This window comes from Macaca thibetana, chromosome 3 (genome assembly GCF_024542745.1).
Source record: "Macaca thibetana thibetana isolate TM-01 chromosome 3, ASM2454274v1, whole genome shotgun sequence".
Taxonomy (NCBI): domain Eukaryota; kingdom Metazoa; phylum Chordata; class Mammalia; order Primates; family Cercopithecidae; genus Macaca; species Macaca thibetana.
This window is the reverse complement of record NC_065580.1, coordinates 151,474,696-151,491,365: the sequence shown is the minus strand read 5'-3', so window position 1 is coordinate 151,491,365 and position 16,670 is coordinate 151,474,696. Positions and strand designations below refer to the sequence as shown.

General features: G+C 50.1%; 1 protein-coding gene across 5 annotated transcripts in view; it reads left to right on the top strand.

Annotated features, from left to right (window-relative positions):
• Positions 1–7,632: 7,632 nt before the first annotated feature.
• Positions 7,633–16,670, top strand: part of PCBP3 (poly(rC) binding protein 3) — a 284,870-nt gene continuing 275,832 nt past the window's right edge. For all 5 annotated transcript variants that reach the window (XM_050785664.1, XM_050785665.1, XM_050785663.1 and 2 more), the window contains exon 1: positions 7,633–7,873. The gene's annotated coding sequence lies outside the window, so the exon portion shown is untranslated. The remainder of the gene's footprint in view (positions 7,874–16,670) is intronic.

Sequence of the window (16,670 nt, the reverse complement as noted above, 5' to 3'; positions counted from 1 at the left end):
TGTGATGTGTGGTGTGTATGTGTGTGATATGTGTGTGTGTGTGTGTGTGTTATGTGCGTATGTGTATGTGTGGTGTGTCTGTGTGTGTGATTCATAGTATGTGTGTGTGTGTGATGTGTGTGTGGTGTGTCTGTGATATGCGTATGCATGTGATGTGTTTGCATGTAATGTGTGGAGTATGTGATATACGTGTATGTGTGTGGTGTGTGTGATATGTGCTTGTACATGTGTGTGGTATGGTGTGTGGTGTGGTATGTGTGTGTATGTGAATGTGTGTGATGTGTATATGTGTGTGATATACATATATATGTATGTGTGTGATGCATGTATGTATGCGTGATGTGTGTGTGTGTTATGTGTATGGATGTGATGTGTGTGGTGTGGGTGTGAATGTGTGTGATATGTGTGTGATGTGTATATGTTTATATGTAGTGTGCATACATGTGCTACATGTATATGTGTGATGTGTGTGTGGTGTGCATATGTGTGATGTGTATGTGGTGTGTGCATGTGGTGTGTGAATGTGTGTGATGTGTGTGGTGTGGTGTGTATGTGATGTGTGAATGTGTGTGATGTGTGTGTGGTGTGTGAATGTGTGTGATGTGTGTGGTGTGTGTGGGATATGTGTATGTGTGTGATGTGTGTGTGGTGGTGTGTGTGTGGTGTGTATGTGTGTGATGTGTGTGATGGTCCGTGTGTAGTGTGTGTGTGATATGTGTATGTGTGATGTGTATGTGGGGTGGTGTGTGTGATATTTGTAAGTGTGTGATGTGTGTGGTGTGGTGTGTGTGATATTTGTATGTGTGTGATGTGTGTGTGGTGTGTGTGATATGTGTATGTGTGTGATGTGTGGTGTGTGTGATATTTGTGTGTGATGTGTGTGTGGTGTGGTGTGTGTGATATGTGTATGTGTGTGATGTGTGTGGTGTGTGTGTGATATGTGTATGTGTGTGGTGTGGTGTGTGTGATATGTGTATGTGTGATGTGTGTGGGGTGGTGTGTGTGATATGTGTATGTGTGTGATGTGTGTGGGGTGGTGTGTGTGATATTTGTATGTGTGTGATGTGTGTGTGGTGTGGTGTGTGTGATATGTGTATGTGTGATGTGTGTGGGGTGGTGTGTGTGATATGTGTATGTGTGTGATGTGTGGTGTGGTGTGTGTGATATGTGTATGTGTGTGATGTGTGTGGTGTGCATGTGTTTGGGGGAGGGCTGTGCATTTCTGCTCTCAGCTTGGCGCCAGGCAGCCAGCAGGGACTGCTCTCCCCTGGGCCCCTGTACACGAAGTGGCGACCTGGCTCCAGCCCTCTTCCCTGCATTCACGCTGCCTCCTTGCAGTCCTCCCAAAGGGCTGCCAGGCACAGGGCCGTGGGCATGCTGGTGACCGGGCACAACTTCTCCAGCCAGGAGCATTCCCGTCCTTGGCGCCGTTCTGCACCTGCAGTCTGTGCCGGGGAGCTCAGCGCCCTGCCACTCCATGTGTCCAGTAGCCCGGGACCGCGGTGCCGGCCGTGCTGCAGCTCCACAGTGGTTTGGACGGGACTGCTCCCAGGATCAGCACAGCGTGCTCTGCCTGCTGCAGAGGGTCAGCCACCAGAGAGAGAAGGAACAGCAGTAGCGTCGTGCGTGGGTGCAGCTGTGGAGCCTGCTGGGGTGGAGTTGAAGCTGCTGTCAGGCCCTCTTTGAGCAGCTGACAAGCACCCTCCGTGTAGTGTCCACACCAGCACAGTGAGTGCCACCAGCTCCTTTGGGGGCCTTTAGGCCAGAGGTAGGCAAGGGTAGACCTGCTGAGCTCCAGGAGAGTCTGTGTGGGCCAGGGCTGCTGATACAGCGGCCATAGAGCTGGTGGTTAGTGGGGCAGCCGGGGCATGCGGTGGGGTGGACCCCAAGGAGCCTCCCCAGCTGGAGCGGCCTGGAGCGCCCCTGGCTCTCCATGATGGCTGACCCCGGGACTCGGGAGTGGACCAGCAGGCTCCTCCACCTCCACCTCCATCTGCCCCTTCAGCATTTAAGCAGGGACCCGCAACGCGGAGGAGAAAGGAGAGACCGGTGCGGTCGGAGCTTGGGATGCCAACAGATGTGAGTCATATCTGTGCATTTCCAGGAGGCCCCATCATCTGGATGTCAGGCAAGGAGGAAGGGAACCTGCCGTGGCAACCCACCTGCTGGGCGCATCCTGTTCTCTGGGTGTGGGGTTTCCGACTCGTTCACCCGGGAGGCCAGAGGGCAGCACACACAAGACCTCCTGACCTTAGCTTTGTTGCCCAGCCTTTGTTCCTAGGTTTGCAAACTCCTTGGCTCCCCAGGTACCATAAACACAGAGACTGGCCTAGTCCTAGGTGGTCCGGGGGGTGGCAATTGGGAGAGAGGGGGCTAAAAAGAATCCTTTGTGAGCCAGACTAAGTTCCTATGTTCCCCATTTGTGACTCCAGCTACAGTGGAGGGTTTTGTCCCCTTAATTTACATTTTAATGGTATATTTCTCACGATTTATGTTCTTGAATTTTCACCATAAAACACTTACCAGAGGTCGTTGGTTGCAAGGAGACTAAATGCATTGGTATTTATTTTTCAGTCCAGTAAAGTAGGAAGGCAGGCACTTGCTAAACTGTGGCAGAGGTGGGACACCAAGAAATTTGGGGTCCTAAGTAAATAAAGGCTTGGGGGGCTGGGCCAAGCCTGTCCCACCACCCTCTTTCTCTTACAGGAATACTCTGCTGAGCAGCTCCACGTGTTTAAATACATCTCTACAAACATTACAGAGGATTACTGATGTCAACAGAGAGGTTTTAGGTGGCCGTAATGAAAAAGCTGCAAATGGATATAAAAGTCAGTTTTAAGGTGTTACTCGTCGGTAGGCAAAGCAAGGGCGTCTGCAGCACACCCCACCCATGCTGGTCTGCCCAGCAGCTGGTGGACTTTCTGTGCGGGATTTGGAAGCTTTGCGTTTCCCCTCCAGTCTCTTCCTGAGAACCCAGCAGAGGTTGGAGGGAGGGTGGGAGTGACGTGGTAGCTCGGCACCAAAACAAAGAGTTGTTCTAATTTTAGAGTCTTAATGGAGCCCGTTGAGGCACACAGAGAAGGGGCGGAGTTCTGGCTGCCTCTGAGCTGAAAGTCTTCCCAAAATAAAAGGAAGGTCTGGATGACCCGTGACGTTTCTGGTGCATGTGTGAGGTATGTGCATTTCTTCTTTATGCAAAATATAAGAAACCTTGCACATAAAAAAGACCGGGGGGAGTGCTCTGCGTGCAGTGGGGGAGGGGCCCAGGGCAGGGGAGGACTGCTCCCCAGGGCTGAGAAGCACCCAAGGGCACCAGGGTGGCAGCAGGAGCTCTTTCCTCCCTCTCTCTCTCTCTCTCTCAGCAGTGACTCATGGGCTGCAGGGCCTGAGATGTCTATCCCAGTTGCGGAGATGCCCGTCTGAGGGGGGCAGGCCAAGGATTCATTTGCTTCTTACCGTGAAGGGCTGAGAGGACACAGGGCCCACCCCTTGTCCATTAGGCATGATGAGGGCCAAGATTCTCCACAGCCAGATATTAGAGACCCTGTGATTATTTTCTGCTAAAACCAGGGCACGCCGCCAGAGAAGCTGATGGGCTGCTCTGTGTGAGGCTCCAAATCACTTCCGCGATGTTTTACCCTTCGGGGCAGAGCCATCTGCTCCCATGCATGGCTTGAATCCAACTTACCAACATGGATAACTTTTTGTGCCTATGATAGGGACAGGTGTCACTGTCAGCCCTTCACGTTGGCAGAGCAGGCACTCCCCATCCTCTCTGTGTTCACTCTGTGCTGGGGAAGGGGGTTGGGCACTGAGGGAGTGGCCACGATGCAGAAGCAGTGCGGAGTGTGCTTCTGGGAGACGCCTGGAAAGCAGGGCAGCTGTGGGGCACAAGGCAAGGGTTACCTTGCCAGCCCTGAAGAGGAGAGGTGGCTGCAGCCTCACCTACACCGGATGCCTGTCTCCGCCTGTCCTGGGTGTCTCTTTCCAATGCTCCACCCGTGCCCGCTGCCCTTCCAGAGCACACTTTCAGGAAGTGCCCTGTTCTGCGTGTCACCATCACCCAAGCTGGGGGCACCTTGCGAGCCTGCTGGCCATGGCTTGCTGTCTATCTGCAGGTGTCCCAGGCCCAGGGCCAGCAGCCAGTCAGGCAGTGCCGCATGTGGGAGCTGCCTCTTCAGCAGGGGGACAGAGGAGAGGGCATGAGGGGACCCCTGAGCTGCTTCATCTAATCCAAGTACAAACACCACGGCACCAGGTAAGTTAGGTCAGGTGCATTTATGATGAGGCTGATATAAAAAGGAGGAAGCGGAAGTGGGAAGTATTTTTAGTTTCTGTATTTCCCTAACCAGGGCAGCTGGCACAAGAATTGGCTTCTTGGTCTCTGATTTCCACTCCAGCACTTTGGCCATCACAGGATCCTCTGTGAGCGCAGCTGAGCCAGCCCCACCCCCCCGCAGCGCCTTTTGGTGGGCAGTGGCAGCGGTCCCTGTGCAGGGCAGGAGCCTGGGGAAGCACGGGCTGGGTGCTGCTGGTCCCTGGAAGAGGGGCTTGTGCCCCAGTGCTTTGTGAAGAGGACAGGAGGGCAAAGTATTCACTTGCCCCTAGGTAACATGTGTTCTGGGGTTGCAGGCTGAGGTAAAGGTGTGAATTCTCCCCGAGGAAAGGCTCAGCCTGAAGTGCAGTCCTGCTGAAGGCCACAGAGACCACACACTCCACCCAGACTCCCATCTCCCTCCCCAGCAGGGGGATGGAGGCCCTGCCACTAGGAGTGCTGGGGTTGTGTGGAAGGACTGGGCTTCTCCAGGGCTCCTGGGAGGCCTAAACATCTCGCAGGATTTTGACGCTAATTACCACCGTGATTGCTTTCTGTGTGTAACTGCTTTCCCCAAACTTTAGCCGTCTACTGTGGAGCTACAGAAGGCCCCCGCCCTTACCCCTCCAGATGTCCCAGCCCACGAAGGCTGGGTGCTGGGAGACTTCCTGGGGCTGGATCTGACATCATTCCAAGCAGATGATAACCTGCCTTCCCGATTTCCATACTCACAGCAAGACACCCTGGAGTTATTTATAAATGCGAACCCCTGGGTGCACTTCTGCCGGGACTAGCACCCTGACGACCATGAGAGGGTGGAGACAGCGCACTCCGAGCTCAGGGACGCAGGAAACTCTGGACCTGGAGGCCAGGCACCCTGAGGGACACGCTGCAGGCCCAGCTGCTGCCACCTGGGGCGGGGCTGCCCTGCAGGCTCCAGGAGAACCCAGAACGAGGCCGGATCAGCGCGTGTCAAGGGGCTGGGCGTGAGAGATGAGCTGCTTTTTTCTTCGCAGGGTTGGCAGGAACTGGAAATAATAGAAAGTCGTTAGGGTCCAACACGCTGCCCTGAAAACACTATCATTACTTTCCTAATGACTAACTGTGTCTTTCAGCCGGCGGGGCAGGCAGCTGAGGCCGCAGGCTCCCGCAGAGGACCGCGATGTGGGAGGCTGGCAGCCTGTAATCTGGGGGCACTCACAGCGCTCTGCCCAGACCCTGGCGCCGGCTCCAGCCTCCAGCACAGCAGCCCTCGGTCCCTCCAGCCCCCTGCCCGTAGAGTCCAGGTGAGGCTGAGGCCGCCCAGTATCCCTTCTCCTCCTCCTTTTTCAAAAACACAGAGTCTCACGATGTTTCCCAGGCGGGTCTCCAACTTCTGGGCTCAAGCGATCCTCCTGCCTCGGCCTCCCAAAGCGCTGGGATTAAGGGGCAAGCCACCGCACCCGGCCCACCATCCCTTCTGGTTCATTTCCAGTAAGGTCCTGCCCACAGCGTCCTTCTCAGCATTCCCACCAGGCTGCGGGCCTCGGCCTCCCTCTCCTCCATTCTCATTCTCCCCGAAACCGCCAGGCCCGTCCAAAGCACGGGTTCGCCAAGCACCCCCCGCTCCACTTTCCCTTCCCCGCGGACTCGGCCTCCGTAGCTCGCGGACGGCCCCTCCTCACGCCAGCCCAGGCTTTTTTTTCTTTTTTCCCTCTATTTTAAGGTTTTCTTTTAATGACACAAGCGACATTTGGAGACAAAAGGACACATCTCTTCCTGACCCACCTCCAACCCCAGCTGACGGCCGCCCTGCGCCTGGCGTGGACGGCCGGAGCGTTCCCTGGGTGGGTTCCGTCCATCCCGAACCCCTGTCCCCGCGCCAGCTCCGGGGGTGCGTGGGGCCTGTGACGTTGCCTCGAGGCCGCATCCGGTGACCCGGCAGCCCCTGGCGCTCGCGGCAGGCGGACGGGCGCGGACCCCGGGCTTTGGGGCGCGATTCCTGCCGCTGGCTGCCGGCCTGAGGTTCTGGGGTGTCCGAGGTCCCGGGCGGGGCGAGGACGTTTCTCCGGCTCAGCCCCCCACCTCCTGCTCTGCTGCCCCCCACCCCAGATCCCCACGGACGCCCAGAGGCGTCCCCCACCCCGGCGAGGACCCGCGGGGAAACGGGCCCAGGCGCGGCGACTGCGGAGGACGCATCTCGGCCCCAGCGCCCTGGTCCTGGGGGCGTCCAGCTGCCCTTGCCCGAGGCCGGGGCGGGCGCTCAGCGCCGCGGAGGAAACGCCCGGGCGGGGACGCACAGCGAGGCGGGCTCCGCGGGAAGTACCGGGAAAACGGCGCGGAGCAGAACAGCCCGGAGCCAGCCCAGAGAAAGGGCGGCCTCGCCCGCAGCCCGCGGGGTCCGGCAACGCCCCGCCCCAGGCCAGGGCACGCGAACGCCGGGCGGGCGGAGGGGACGGGGCCGCGGGACCAACGTGGGGCGGGCGGTGTCTGGGCCCGGCCCTAGAGGACCCGCCCTTCACGGGGCGCTCGGAGCCCCTGCCCGCCGGGCGCTGCGGCCCCAGCCTCAGGCCCGCAGGGAACGGGAAGCGGGTGCTGCAGGGATACCCTCGGAGCTGCGGCCGGGCCGGGAATTCAACGGCCACCCGCGTCCAGTCCGGCCCGCCCACCACAGACCCGCCCCGTCCACCAAGGTCTAGCTCACCACAGGCCTGCCCCGCCCACCACAGGCCTGGCCCGCCTACCATGGCTCGCCCCGCCCATCCGTGGCCCCGCCCACCACAGGCCCGCCCCCAGCCTGGGCCCCGCCCCGTCAAGGACAGGAATCCCCCAACCCCGAACCCCGTCCACTGCTCTTGCCCGTCTCCCGCCAGCCCCGACTTAGGCCTCATCCCGGCCTGGCTCCTCGAACTCAGCCCCGCCCCTGCCCCGCCCCTTCCCCGCCCCAAATGATGACCCGCCCCTCCTACTGCCCGTGCCCGCCCCGCTTCACTTCATTAGGGCCCCGTCCCGATTCTTGCCCCGCCCGCTCAATGTCCCGCTTACGACCCCGCCCACTACTAGTGACTAGCACGCCCTTTCGAGGCCCCGCCTCCTCCTCGCCCAATACTCGGCCCCGCCCTGCGCGTCTTTGGGCCTAGTCCCCGCCCCGCCCGCGGCCCCACCCCCGCCCCTTTGACTCGAGTTGGCTTTTTCCAGAGAACTTCCCGGGCTCGGATTGGCCGTGCCGGTCGATGTTCCGCCGTTTGATTGGCCCGCGGCGCCCGCTTTCGCGAGCCTGCCCTTAGGCGGGGGCGGGGCCGGCGGTGGCGCCCGGCGCTAGATTGGTTAGCGGCGCAGAGGGGCGGGCCCGCGCCGCGCGCAGCGCTCCGGCTGAAGCGCCTGAAGCCGCGACCGCCGCCTCAGCCGCCTCAGCCGCGGTCGCCGCCGCCTCGGCCGACTTAGGCTCCGCCGCCGCCTTCTCACCCGCCTCGCCCGCCTCGCCCGCCTCGCCGCCTCGCCCCGACCCCGCCCCGATCCCGCCCGGGCCTCCCGGCCTCTCCCCGCCGGCCCGCGGGCTCGCCGTCCGGCGCAGGGCAGGTGAGTGAGCGATGGCGGGCGGGGTCGGGGTCGGGCGCCCTTGCGGGTTACGGGGACCGAGTCCCCGACGGAGGCCGAGTGGCGGGGCGACCCCGGGCCGCGGCAAACTTCGCCCGAGCCGGGGCGGGCGGGGGTCCCGGGCTGGGTAGAGCCGTCCCCGACCGCCGCCGGCGCCTGCGGCGGCCCGGGGCAGCGAGGGGGACCCGCGCTCCCTCAAGGTGCGGTCGCCAGGCCTGGCCCGCCCGCCTCCGCCCCTTCCCCAAATTCGGAAGTTGCGGCGGGAAGCCGAGAGCGCCTCGGACGTGGGTCAGAAAACGTCTGGACTACTTGAGGCTTCAGTTTCAAAACGGCACAAATTTCACCTCTTGATTGAGAAGAGATCTGGGGAGCACCCCGGAGCGGCCGCGGCGGCTGGAGGGCGGCGGGGCGCGGCGCGGGGACTCCTCCCCCTGGACGGCCGCCGGGAGAGCGCGGCCTCACCCCTCGGTGACCCTACGGAGAGCCGCGCGCGGGCGGTCGGCGCGCGCAGGTCCCTCTTGTTGGTAGCTGTTTTGTTTTAATTTGGAGGGTGGTTAGAACGTGTTTCTTATTGTCCCCACACGTGTTCTAATTGGAAGTCTTGTTTTGCGAAAGAGTTTGTTTTTTCTTTTTGCCTGGTGGTGTTTTCCAGTATCCCCTCCCCCTACTCTGAAATACTGGCCTAAGAAATTTGAAAGTTAACCAAAAGTCGGGTCCTCAATCTCGTGGCTCGGGGTTGATTATCTTCCATCGTCCTTCAGAGCAGCCTGGATTTGCAGGTCTTGTTAGCCCTCTATGTGAGCCCATAGCACTCTTAGTTGTTGAGTGTTTGTAGAGTTTGAGATTCACCAGAAGGAATCTTGGGCAGCAGGGCCTTGCGGAGAGGCCTTTAGAGATTTGACTGGGTAACTTACAGACTCCCCCCATTTCAAAAATATTTCCCTGGCAGAGGCCCTCACACATTCCTCCGAAATTGAACTCACTTTGAGGGGCAAACTGTTGCCCTTTTTCTTTTCTTTGGACTTTCTCAGATGTGGATCCCAAAGGAGTGTGCAAGGGTGCTTCCCTATTTAAGAGAACTAACTCCCAGTCTCTTCATATTCAGGAACAATTCATCATCTTAAAGCATGTCAGAGATACTTATTTTAGCCCCAGAAGGAGTGTTTGTAGAACAGTGGCACTCTGAAGGGATCATTGGCAAGGTCTGAAATGACCTGATTGATCCTCACATGAGAGAAGCAGAAATAGTTCTGGTGTTTTCAGACTTGGAGATCCATCAGAAAACATGGGGCCTTAACACACAAGTGCAGTGACCGACTAACTGATGTCTCACTTTCGAGTAGTATTTTTTTTTGCTTGTGTGTAGATGCTGTTGTTTATACAGTGCAAGTTCATTACAAATGTTTTAGAACTTACATAGCTTCATGTATTTTCTTAGTTGATACTCAATATTATAAGGTTTTGAAAAAGTTTTGATGGTAAATGGGGTCTTTATAACTGAAAAAAAAATGGACTCTCTAGAATTCAGTGCTTTTTGGCTGGTATTGCCACAGTTGCTGCTGATTAGCGGTGATATTGGACCTCAAAACATCTCTTTCCCAGATACCTTTATAATACTTAAGGTGGGGGAAAATCCACACAGCTTTGTGGTTACATTTTTAGTTATTTGTGAGAAAAAATTCAACACATGGTTATATATTGTTAGCTGTTTTGAAGAAGCTGTCCTTTACCCTATTGTTCTGAGGGAGGCTGAGAGCATGCTGCATTTATAAATTTGAAAAAGTCTCAATGAGCTTCTTGAACCAACCTAGCCATTCAAATTTGGATTCTGTGTATCAGTTTTGATTATTTCAGTTCCTGTGTCAATGGCAGAATCATTTCTGTTTTTACAAAAGTCTCAGGGCTTTATTGTAAAGGTGATCACTGAAGCAGATTTTAGTAGATGTAAGTTGTGTATCCTCTCAGTGAAGAAGGCTGTGCTTTGGGCCATAACCAAGGACAGTACTTGCTCATGTATTGGAATTGCCCCAACTTAAACATTAGAATAAATGCTGTAGATTTTGGGGCAGCTCTGATGTCTTAGCTCTCATCTCTGGTGGCAGTGACTCTCACAGGCAAGGCGTCATGGGCCCGCTGTCCATGGTGCTGAATCCGTGTCACCTGTTTCGCTGTGTGTGGGGCTGTGCGTGTGTGTGGGTGTGTTTTGCGTGGGGCGGGGGGCTCAAACTTCCTTTCCAGCGTACTTTGAAATTAATTTCAGGATTCATATGATTAAATAAAATTTGATCAGGGAAATTCTGTTGAATGGGGGCATGTCTTCAAAACACTTAAGCCATTTTATTCTTCTTTTTAAGGAGGATAGTTATGCTACAGCATTCCGTTTCCTTTGCTTAGTCTTCACCGTCTCTCTAGGTGGGAGTTTTGTTGCTTGAGTGTGGGCATCAAGTAACAAATCACTGACATTAAATGAAACCCTGTTTTCTTAACAACCATTCTTTTAAGAAAGTACTAGTTTGTTTTAGTCTGTTTTGTTTTGCTTATAACAGAATACCTGAAACTAGGTAATTTACAAAGAAAAGGAATTTATTTCTTATAGTCATGGAGGCTGAGAAGTCTAAGGTCCAGGGGCCAAAGCCACTAGCTCCATCTCACATGACAACCCACTAATCCATTAACCCTTGAATGGATTAATCCATTTTATGAGGGCAGAGCCCTCTTGATCCAATCACCTCTTAAAGGCCTCACCTCTCAATACTGCTGCATTGAGGATTATGTTTCAGCATAAGTTTTGGAGGGGATATTCCAGCCATAGCACCTTTATTACAATACAGACAATACATCTGTAGGCATATCTTTATGTAGGGGCAACTTGTTCCCAAAAGGGTTGACTGTAGCATGTTTTGCATTCTCCAGCATGTTGGTTCTCAGCTTTTCCTGATGAAGGGATCTGTTTATGTGTTGGGCTAGTGAGTGGTTGTCAGGCATTCCTGTTGTGTTAGACCCATATCTACTCTCTTTTCTCTAATGTTGAGGACATTTTTGTAAATCATTTTACATGAGTCTTTTCTTTCTCTTGAAGTTAATTTTTTTTTTTTTTTTTTTTGAGACGGAGTCTCGCTCTGCCGCCCAGGCTGGAGTGCAGTGGCCGGATCTCAGCTCACTGCAGGCTCCGCCTCCCGGGTTCACGCAATTCTCCTGCCTCAGCCTCCCCAGTAGCTGGGACTACAGGCGCCCGCCACCTCGCCCGGCTAGTTTTTTGTATTTTTTAGTAGAGACGGGGTTTCACCGTGTCAGCCAGGATGGTCTCGATCTCCTGACCTCGTGATCCGCCCGCCTCGGCCTCCCAAAGTGCTGGGATTACAGGCTTGAGCCACCGCGCCCGGCCTTGAAGTTAATTTTGTCAGTTACTTTAGAATTGCCCCACAGGTTAGCAGTAAAAAAAAAATGATAGATATCACTTGTGGTACAGAGATTGTTGCACATGGTAGTAAATTGTATATCAAGCTAAGCAGTGGATTGTTGAGGTGCTTTTTGTTACGATCATCTGAACTAATGCTTTGGCCCCATTTGTTGTACACTTAACCCAGGTTAGTTTTTGACATCTCTTTTGTTGACAGAAACTCAGGAAAACTTCCTTCTGCCTCATCCAAGCTTCAGAAATACTCCCTGATTGCCTACTCTTTGCCATTTCCTATGCTATGACCTGGGAACCCATGGGGGAATGAGACAGAGTTCTTATTGAAGGGCTCACCAGTTCAGATTGAGGAAGGAACATGTAAACATATAATTACAGGGGGCCATAGTCAGTACTGCAGTTGGGATACATAGAAAGCCAGGCAAATGTGTTGAGGGGCGATTCATTTGGGCCGAGAATCAGGGAAAGCTTTAGAGAGGAGGTGGTCTTTGGGCTGGGCCCTAGGGCATGAGTTACAATTGGGCGTGGATTGGGTATACATTTATTAGAAAAAGATTGGAAGGTTGGAATAACCGGAGTACAGAGTGCGTAGTGGTGTGGAGGCTGGAGGTACGGAAGCATAGTAAAGGAGTTGGGACCCTGCTGGAAGTGTTAGGGGCATTGTGAAATGGTTGGAACTCTGTTGGAGATGGAGGGGGGCGAAAGTGGAGGAGGAGTTGCATGGTAGGTAGAATAATGGCTCACAAAGCTGTCCACATCCTAAACTCAGGACTATGTTATGTTACATGGCAGGGGAGTTAAGGCAGCAGATGGAATGAGGTTGCTAATCAGCTGATTTTAAAATAGGGAGATTATCCTGGATTATCTGGGTGGGCTCTGAGTAATCACAAGGGTTCTTAAAAGTGGAAGAGAGAGGCAGAATAGTCAGTGTCAGAGTGATGTGAAGACTCTAACTGCCATTGCTGGCTTTGAGGATGGAAGTGGGCACTAGTCAAGGAATGTGGGAAGCCTTTGGAAAAGGCAAGAAAAGGGATTCTCTCCCCTAGAGACTTGGGAAAGGAATGCAGTCCTAGATTTCTAGCCCAGTGAGACCCTTGTCTGACTTGTGACCTCCAGAACTGTAAGGTAAATGTTTGTTGTATTAAAACACTAAGTGTCTGGAAGTTTGTTCCAACAGCAGTAAGAAACTGATACAAGCTGGGGCTCTTCATTTGGCAGTCTTAGCTGACAAAATTAAGGAGGAAATAACATGATTAGATTGGTTTTAGAAGATAAAATGATGGAGCTGCCACTTGGGGAGAATTCACTCCAGAGAAGCATAGTTCTATTCTCTATTTCACCTCCTAGGCAAGACTGGCATCTGATATTGTCTTATTTGGCCCAGATCCCACTTACAGTCTCTCTGAGCAGCTTCCACAGCCTCTACCCTTCCCAATTGCCGTGTCCCACTGGGTCATCTTTCCTCTGTGTTGGACACGTGGGAAAGAGTAGACCAGCTATATACTTACCACTGAGATTGTGTTGTCACAGGCTAGGCCCAATTCCAACCTCATAGTTGTTGTCAGATTACTTTCCGGAGGTTAGTTTCTTTACATCCTCACTAATCCTTTGTATCTTCAGATGTTTTAATTGTTGTCAATTGAGTAAATATTAAATATCTTACTGTTTTAATTAGCATTTCCTTGGCTAGTGAGTTTGAGGATTTTCCACCCATACTTTGGCTACTTGAACTTCCTCTAAAAATTGTATTCTTATATTGTTTATCCATTTATTGTCTGGATTATCCTTTTTATAGCTTTTTAGAAGTTCTTTTACATATTCTAGATTATATTTGTATCCTGTTCTTTATCCTTTTAAATATGCTGTTTTGATGAACAGATGTTCAGTTTTAATGTAGTCAGATTTATCAATCTTTTCCTTATGGTTTATGGTGATTAAGTCTGATTTAAGAAATCTTGTGTTACTCCAAGGTCATTGTATTAGTCCATTTTCATGCTGCTGATAAAGACATATCCGAAACCGGGCAATTTACAAAAGAAAGAGATTTGATGAACTTACAGTTCCACGTGGCTGGGGAGGCCTCACAATGATGGTGGAAGGTGATGATGATGAAAGGTACATCTCACATGGCAGCAGGCAAGAGAAGAGAGAGAGCTTGTGCAGGGAAACTCCCCTTTTTAAAACCATTAGATCTCGTGAGACTTACTTGCTATCACAAGAACAGCATGGGAAAGACCTGCCCCTATGATCAATTACCTGCTTACTGGGTCCCTCCCATAACACATGGGAATTAAAGATGAAATTTGGGTGGGAACACAGCTAAACTATATCAGTCATAATAGATCCTCCTCTTTAAAAAATATTTAAATATTTGCTTTTTATAGTCTACTTGGAACTTATTTTTGTGTGGGGTATGAGCTAGAGATCCAATTTTAATTTTTTTCCAAATTGATAACCAATTGTATCAGCATTGTTTATTGAGTACAGTCCTTTCCCCAGTGATCTGCAGTGGTACCTTTGAAACACATCAGATTTCACAAATGCGTGGATCAGTTTCTGGTTTCTTTATGTACCTAATGATAACTTAATTTCTTTCTCCCTAGTTCTTAAATCTTTTATTGAGCTTTTTTTTTTTTTTGTCTTTTTTCCTTTGCTTGGACCACTAGAGAAAGTTGCATGGAGATTGTGGTAAGATTATCTTTATTGTTTTTCATTTAAAAGAAATGCTGTGAAAGACTTAATTGTGAACTTTGTTATTTTTTTTTTTCTTGGTAGATTCCTTTATTAGGTTAAGGATGATCACATTTACTAGTAGTTTAATAAAAGCTTTTTTAAAAAATCATGAATAGATTTTGAATTTTCTCAAATGGCTTTCTATACAGTGTACTTATTTAGATAATTTTATGCTTTTCTTAAAACTTGTGATTGAGATGAAATATTTTATTCTTTTAATTTAAGTCATCATTGATTTCCTGGGAGAAACTGTGATGTACTACATTAAAAAATATTATCAGGCCAGGTGTGGTGGCTCACACTTGTAATCCCAACACTGAGAGGCTGAGGCTGGAGGATCATTTGAGCCCAGGAGTTCAAAACCAGACTGGGAAATATAGTGAGACCCCATTTTTACAAAAACAAACAAACAAACAAAAACCAAAGAAAAAAAATTGGCTGGGCATGGTGGCATGCATCTGTAGTCCCAGCTACTTGGGTACTTGGGGGACTGAGGTTGAAGGATCACTTGAGACTGGGAGGTTGAAGCTGCAATGAACTGTGATCATGCCTCTGTACTCCAGCCTAAATTATTGGACCCAATGTGCAAATATTTCATTTAGGATTTTGGCATATATATTCATAAGAGGTGTTGACCAGTGATAATCTTTTCTTGTATTGCCCTTATTCAGATTTGGTATCAACATGATACTTCATCATCTTTGTAATAGTTTCTTTCTGGGGACAGGGACTCTCTCTGTTGCCCAGGCTGGAGTTCAGTGGTGCTATCATATCCTACTGCAGCCTTGAACTCCTGGGCTCCAGTGATCTTCTTGCCTTAGCCTCTTGATTAGCTGGGATTATAGGCACAAACCACCATGCTCAGATAATTTTTAAATTTTCTTTTTGTAGAAGAAGGGTCTTGCTATGTTGCCTAGGCTGGTCTTGAACTCCTGGGCTCAAGAAATTCTCCCACCTTGGTCTCCCAAATGTAATAGTTTTGGAAAGGGAGGAATTTTTGTTTCCTGGAAATTTGGCAAAATCGATTCTTAGATGGTCTGGATCTGGACCTTTTTAAACATGGAGCCACTTGCAGTAGCAATTAATCACTTTGGAAGGGTCGCTAGTCCATTCTGCTCACATTTCATTGGCCAGAAGGAGTCATTCTGGCCGTACCTAATTTTAGATGGGGCAGGGTGGTAGAATCTGCCTCATCCTGGAAGCTGGGGGCACTCAGTCCAATAGCACAAGGAAACAAATTTTGTCAATAATCTTGAGTGAGCATGGAAACAGATTCTTCCTCAGTCAAGCCTTCAGGTGAGAACACAGCCTGGCTAACACTTTGAATGCAGCCTTGTGAGACCCTAAGCAGTGGACCCAGTTAAGCCTGCTTAAATTCCTGACTCACAGAAACTGTGAGATATTAAACACATATTGGTTTAAGGTGTTAAATTTGTGATAGTTTGTCATGTGGCAATAGAAAACTGATGTATTGATTTCTACTGACCTCCCCTTAGAAGTGGATTTGGGTTGATGAAGGGTGTTTGACTCTATTTAAGGTAATCAGCTTATTATTTATTTTCTTTTATATGATGTTTTTTCTATTTATAAAAGTAATACAAATATTTTGTGTAGAAAAATTGGAACAAACAGAAAAGTATAAAGTAGAAGATCAACATTATCTGTAATCTTACCACAAAAGGATATTCAGTGTTTTTTCCTACTTATATTTTTGTATGATATGCATGTCCTAAAGTTGGGATTCATTCTGAAGTATGTTTTTTGAAGCAGTATTTTTCCTTTTACTAGATCATGAGCATTTCCTTGTCTCATAATGTGTTCTTCCAAAATATGATTTCAAATGGCTGCATACTATTCCGAAGTGTCCCAGTTTATTGAACCATTTCCCTATAGCTAGACATTTATGTTGCTTTAAAATACTCATCATTAATAAATAATGCTTTGAAAAATATCCTATACAAAAATCATTGTGCGTATCACTGATTGCTTCTAAATTTTTACTAAAGGTAGAACTATTAGCTCAAAGGTAGTAAATGTTTTTAAGTCTTTTTGTGCTTAACCATCTATCTTCCAACATTTCTAAAAAATAATATAAAAGTTAGACATCTGCTTCTGTAACTCACCAGGTTGGGATAGGACAGAACTATTGATTTTTGAGCATCTAGGTTCCTGTTTTCTTAACCCTGTTTGCAGAGTGGTTTTAAATTATTCATTAAAGTGCAATATGGATTCTATTTATAGACGCATTTGTGTATGAGATCGCTCCTTTAATGTTTGGGGAAAAGCCTACAAATTGCTATTATCACATTCCTATCTTTGTAAATCTTTTTCTACTCCTATTCACCCTTTCTTTGTTCTCAGTCAACCCAGTAGAGACACTGAGACAAATAAGGCCTTGTATCCTTATATTACTCAGATAAAATGGCTATTCTGAGCCAGCCCTTGTTCTTTTCTTCTTGACATTTATTAACTAGTGGATCTCAAAAAGATGAGCCATCAGAATATTAATGATTAATTCAAAAATATTTTTCCTGGTCTCTAAAGTAATGGATGTTTGTATAGAAAATTTCTAAAGGAAAGATTAGCATAAAAAGCAGAATAACAATAAAATATATATATATATATTTTGAG